A 6,631-nucleotide genomic window follows, 5' to 3' on the forward strand; every position below is an offset into this window, starting at 1 on the left:
CTCCTATCAAAAACGAGTATTAAGAGACTAAACGCGGTTCTGATTCCTGATTACAACTTTCTTTGCTATATATTGCCTGAAGTAACACGTAGAGTATCTCTGCGGTGCCATGCAGAAAAGTTCCCTGGAATGTCCCACTTGTTTCGTAGTGCACTGCCTTGAAGACTTCATCAAGGTGGTCACAGATTGGTTATCCGAGTTGTGTAATCGGAGATGAATGTGTTGGAACGTTTAAAAATAAATTAACCCGTATAGTTCTATCTAAACACCACAATAAGGGCATGGCTGACAACGCCAGGGAAGGTGCGACTTGAAGGACCGGTATCCCAAGGCACCAGTGCTTGCTGGTAGCTTTTCTATTCCTACCAAGAATTTCACACCGCGCACGACGGCAAATTAGAGAAAAAAGCACACGCGCGCGGCGTCTAGTAGGCTCCCAAAGTGAGTATTAGTGCAATGTTTCCCCTTGATAACAAGAAGACCCAGACATTTCCTATTGTTAATTTAAAAGTAAACGTCGAACACGTAATTTCTTAGAAAAAAAATGATTGTGAAATTGCAAGCACGCCACTCCTGCTACCACCCGCCACGCGAAAAAGCTAGAGAAATTCTGAGAACTGTCTACTAATGCGTAAGCACCGTTTGCCTCGGCTGTGATTTCGCGTTTGCCTATTTTTGCCTACTTGCGTTTTCTAACTTATGCGCGTGTACACTTGGCCTTCGCGGTGGCAAATAATGCTTAGGCTCTAGTAGACAATTGTCACATTTTCGCGCCGCATGCGGCCGTTTCAAAGGGATTGTTCCAATTGAGCATGAACGCAGGGCACGAGCCCGCCTCGACAGAGGAGAGCGGGCGAAAGCAAACACTACTGGTGTTTATTATGACTAAGAAAAAGACGCTTAATTCTGCAGCCCATCAGGGAGCACGGCGCAGCGTCGAAAGCAAACACCAGCTGCCGCAGTAGCAGGTGAGGTGTTGCGTGAGGGGAGAGTGCATCGCCGCGTTGCCATGTCACCCTCGCTGTTGCTCTCGCAAACCTGTTACGCTCGCGTTCTTATTCTGCTCAAGCTGCCGCCTACGCTCTGTGTCTCGATGAGGCCCAATGAAAACGTATCAAGTCCCAACACACTCGCTTGCCCGCGAGGAGTTCATAACTCGTAGGACGCTCAGCAGCGTTTCATTGGGCATGACGCCACGCCTAAATCTCAAGATAGCCCGCACCAAAATTTCAAGTTCGTATACCTCTAACTTTGTTGGGCCACCCCTACCCCCCCCCCCCCCCCGAAGTTCAAGTTGACCCACCGCTAAAATTAATTTGACCCATATGCAAATTTCAGTTAGCCCAGCCCTAAATTTAGTTTGGCCCACCCCCAATTATAAATGTGGCCCAACCCCAATTTGTATTGACCCACTTACAAGTTCTAAATTGACCCAACCCAAATTTGAGTATGCCCACCCCAAATTTTAAGTTGGTCCACCCCAAATATAGTTTGCCCATGTCCAAATTTCAAGTTGGCGCACCCTTAAATTTCAAGTTGACCCACCCCCAGATTGCAGTTGGTCCGCCGCTACTGTAAGCTTCCCAATGCATTTTATATGGAGCCCTATGTATCTTGATGGGTATCACTATTCAATTTTTTGGTTTAAACCGTTACCTGTCGCTGATAAAGCTACCAGTCATCTGCATTTACATTAATATAAGTATTAAATGTCTTAACTTGGCAAATGACGCATTTTTTTGCAGATACGAGACAACCTCTTTGCGTGATGGAGCTCGGATCCTCGCCAAGGAATGCTTACGCATTAAAGGTTTCAAATTAGCAAATACCTGAGGTCGTCCACTACGTTGCAACAGCGATGGTGGTGCAACCGTCAAGGTGGAGGCACTGGAGCGTAAGAAACAAGCACAGAGCTGGGGCCGGCGCTGCGGAGATGGTGCTAGTGGTACTATTAAGGATATTTACGTTTTTCAAGACGGTAGCATCATATATAAAATGCTAAAAATACACGAAAACCACTATGTCTACGGCCTCCGAAATTATAGTACATCGCCCGATGCATCCCGCTCGCGCCAGCGCATTTAAAGGTCATGCTTAACATGATTTTTATGTAGGCCTAAAGAAGCAAAAAAATAACATTCAAACTAATCTCAAGAACAGTGCTTGACTCTCACCAATAGGTATCAGTGGAAGCGTCATGACCGAAATTGAAAGGAAAAGCAAAAGGTCAGAAGGAAAAGCAAAACAGTCCAGGAATACCATGCTACTTCCTAACCTTATGTGAAGAGTCCTTCACGCGTCTTCACTGTGAAGGAAACATGGAGAAATCAGTTTTATTCTGAAAATTATATTTAGCTATGTACGTGAAAATAACTACTTCGTTATATTAATTAAAAATAAATTCTGGGCTTTTACGTACAAAAACCACGATCTGATTGAGGCACGCGCGTGTTATTTGGTTAGGGAAACAAGGAATTCCACGCATCTAGGTTCGGTGGCATACCTCGTAAGTCCTATCCGAAAGTGTTTATTCTGCAAAATGAAGGCTGCTAATCTGATATTTTATATGTTACGCAGTCACTGCAGAAAAAAATTTCAGAGCCCTTTCACTGTGTTAAGATTGAAGAGCAGTGAAGCTGTTGGTTTTGTTAATTTGTGTTTAATTTTTTTTTAATTTGGTGTGTATGCTAAGTGGTTGAAAAGACACAACACATAACTTCGTTGTTTACTTTTGTCGTGATTTCTTTTTCATTCGATTCACTTGGTCACTGTATTGACCATTGTCTTATGTAAACTCCAATTGGTTGCACGTCGATTCTAGACACAATCTTGCTAAATCTGAAATCAATGCACTACGTGTTGGGTGTTGTTGTTGGCAGATCCACTTCATGACAACACATTAAGCAGAAGCGTTCCAACACGGAAGATGAGATCCACCTTCCGCCGAGTCTGCTGAAGTCAACGTCAAGTCCTCCACGACGACGATGGATGTGTTGTTGAGAGACACCCAATCGAACATGTCAGTCAGAAAGAATTCAATATCTCTCTCTTTAAGTTTGCGGGAGGGCTGTATACCGTAGCAACTACTGTGCGTGTTCTAGCCTAAAGGCACAAACGCCCGCACAATCCTAGACGGTGGCGTCATTTACGACTGGCATATTGTATGGGGTGGCCCCTATACAGTCTGTCTTTGCATATGTGGTGACTCCTACCACCCTGGAACAGAGGCTCTTGTTGCACGTCAATCCTGTGTGTTTATTCATTGACAAGGGTAGTTCAAGGGCACGTTATAGGTCTCTGAGCCAACAGGTGTATGTGCCATTGAGCTTGGACCATTGCCGCACTATCACCTGGATCGGACCACATGGTTGTTTTTGTCAACATCTCGGACACATTTTTTGTCAGATCCTAGCCATAGACAGCTGCACTGACAAAAAACACCGCATATCCACGGGGTGAATGATGATGAGTGGGCGAAGCTCCGGAGGGAATCATCGGTAAACCGTGAATCTTCCGTGTAATTCGCCCAGTCTGGCCGCACTAAATCGAACGATTGACTTCCACCAATGACACGCGCCATATGTGACGTCATTCCTATTTTATAACAGCGCACTTCATTATAATTGCACCATCTCCCGCTTAAGGGGACGCTAGCACAAACGCGTTAGAAAAGTGCAGTGCTCTCTAGTAAGGGGGAGAGGCCACAGCGTCTTACGCAGCCGTTTACACATGCCGGAACGTGCACCGCGTTTGCCGACGCCATCACATGACTGCTGAGAGAGTATAACCCCCGTATTCATAAACGCTCCTCGACTTGAACTTGACTTGCCACCGCCTTCAACGAGTTTCGAACGCGCTGCCCAAGGCGGTGGCAAATCAAGTTTAAGTCGAGGACCGTTTATGAATACGGGGGTAAGGCGGAGAGGCCACAGCGTCTTACACCAGCTTCTTACACGGGCCGTAACGCGCTAGCACAAACGCGTTAGAAACACGCAGTCTTTCGTTAATGCTGGGTATTTATTGTCATCGTGGTGCGTGTGTCCATGTGCGCTTCGTGTCGTAGTGGTTAGCGCCGCGCGTTCTGAATCGAGGGGTCCCTGGCTCAAAACTGCGCTACGGACACAACTTTCGGAGTATTTTTTTTTCTCATAAAAATAGACGTGGCTACCTACTACGACGACTACTACTACTACCACATACTACAGAGGAGGGACAGACCCACACCCTAAGGAGCTTCGCCCCTAAAATGTGCACTTTTCCTGATTTAAGTGCAGCGTTAAAGTATGCATGCACAGCTTGTGGAAGGCGACATGGTATCTGTAAAAATTAGGTTTGCCTAGGTGAACGTGCGGTAGTTTGCCCGGGAGTTGACGTGACTTGACTTAACTTGACTTGACTTGAGTGTACTTACACTTGTATGGTTAGAATTATTCTCGCCATCATTGAGGTGAATTCGCAGTAGCGAAAAGAAACAACGCAGCCGATTGTTAACAAAAGATTAAGCTATAATTAAGACCATCACACACACGAGCCACCTAAGCAAGATACCAACACTAATAGAAATGCTCATGCAGTTGTAAATGTTATCACACAAGTAAACAATTATATGAAACATCATACATATGAAACAACAATTCTATGAAACCGGTCATAATTACATGGCATCTGTCGGTGTAGCAGCAGGACGTCGGCCGCGTGAGGGCAAGTCGCTGCTTGCTTCTTGAGGATCATCCACATCTCGGCCAAGGAGTCGCATGAGGAGAGTAGGAAGTTCTTGCCTTCGCCACCATGTCACCAAGACCAGCGAACACCAAAGGCTGGAAGTAGGACAGAAGCCGGATCGTAGATTTCTTCTACTGAGTAGCTGAAATCTCACGAGGTTTCGTTCGCTGCGTTTTGTTATTCACTGTGGTAAAATTAAATTCAAGTAACATTCAAAGGCTGGCCAAGGCGTGCCATGGATGTCGTCATGAGCCCTAATATCAATTTTATGGAGCTATTAGCTTCTGTCTGCCTTACACCATTTATGTCTGCTTCTCTAGGACAGCGAAGGTGATAAGTAAAAAATAAATAAAAACCACACAATTTCTTCCCCATCAAGTGTGTTACAGATGAGTATATTTGTGAGTCTTCCACGAAACGTTGCAGCAGCAATGATCAGCGGAGGATTTTCGTGGTGAACATTTTCAATGACGTTAGTTTAACAGTTCCGGCAGAAATCATCATCACCCTATATTTACGTCCACTGCAGGACGAAGGCCTCTCCCTGCGATCTCTAATTACCCCTGTCTTGCACTAGCTGATTCCAGCTTGCGTCCGGCAGAAATAAAGGCACTTAACATATGCGAAAAGAGACAAGTGCGCAAAGGAATGGCGGTGTCGTCAAATCACGGAGTTTAACAGCAGCAGGGCATTTTTCGCCACCGTCAACATGGTGACATGCTCACACTAAACATTGAACAATCTTTAGGATGTAACTCAGTTTATAGCCAGAGGGACATTCCAACAATGCTGTTGCCGACACCCTACATCTGGGGTGCTATTAGACCACCCTATAGGAAGCGTGACTTCCCAAATTAATTTCGGGTTCTTCTGCGATCTTGGAGTTTTTACACTATAATTCAAGAGTGCATTACCTATTGCTGCCTCCCCTACACGAGAGCCACCCATTACATACAGGGAGACAAGAAAGAAAACCGATAAGGATTTAATAAGTCAGTGCCATTCCACTCTGTGAAGCTGGATGACCAGCGAAGCGATGTTTGTGGGCATTGACCGTTGCTCCAGTGAAACGTTCCACGTTTGAGAGATCGGGGCCGCATGGACGGTTCGCATTTCTTGCCGCCTCGCGGTCGTGGCAGGGAGAATGCGTACGCTTGGCGTCCGCGCCCCGCTCCTCGTCGGTGGTCCCCTTCCGCCGCCGCTGCGCAGATTCCCTTTACGGTTCACGCTGTCATTCTTGGTGGGCACGCTGTCCTTCTTCAATCCACGGCACACGCGGCCTACCCATTTCGTAGTCAGAGCAGAACTTAGTAAAGAAGCCTACGTAGAGCATGACGTCAGGAGACAGAAGACACTGCGATTTGTAGGCACTATTCTGAATACGCGGGATGGCCTAGACGTGTATGGTGCGAATGTAGACGTGGGCGACGCGGGAGAAAATGTAGTATCTGTTCTTATCAGGTTAATTTATGATAGGGGTTGTATTGAGACCCAAGATATAAACTTATTTTTGCAATTTGGCGGAGGGCTTGAAGCCTGCCTCATCTCCGCGGCGCGTTGGCCCAGTAGTGCGCTATCTTCGGCAACGGCCCACGTTTTTTGTCTACGAACATCGATCCGCTAGAAACTAGCCAGACACAGCTTGGCTGTAAAGATTAGGAAACGTATCCATACATGAGTCACCCAAGGTTGTAGTAAGCAAGTGCAAATGGCACTTTATAGAGTAAAGTTATTTTCATTGCGGTAAAAAGTGGCTAGTTTCCGAGGTAACTGGTCTTGTGACACCCATCATCCTTGAGATAGGCGAGCATTACTTTCACACTGCGGACGATGTCTCATGTACTTAGTGCATGAATACTATTCATTGGCATACTATATCAAGCTGTGGACACGAGTAAGATCCGAGCGC

At 46.1% G+C, this 6,631-nt stretch overlaps 1 non-coding gene across 1 annotated transcript; it reads left to right on the forward strand.

The window, feature by feature from the left end:
* Positions 1-6,134: 6,134 nt before the first annotated feature.
* Positions 6,135-6,321, forward strand: LOC119459780 (U2 spliceosomal RNA). Its single transcript, XR_005193804.1, has one exon. It is a non-coding gene; the product is annotated as a U2 spliceosomal RNA (small nuclear RNA).
* Positions 6,322-6,631: the final 310 nt, after the last annotated feature.

The sequence above is a fragment of the Dermacentor silvarum genome, chromosome 7, assembly GCF_013339745.2.
Source record: "Dermacentor silvarum isolate Dsil-2018 chromosome 7, BIME_Dsil_1.4, whole genome shotgun sequence".
Classification (NCBI taxonomy): Eukaryota; Metazoa; Arthropoda; class Arachnida; order Ixodida; family Ixodidae; genus Dermacentor; species Dermacentor silvarum.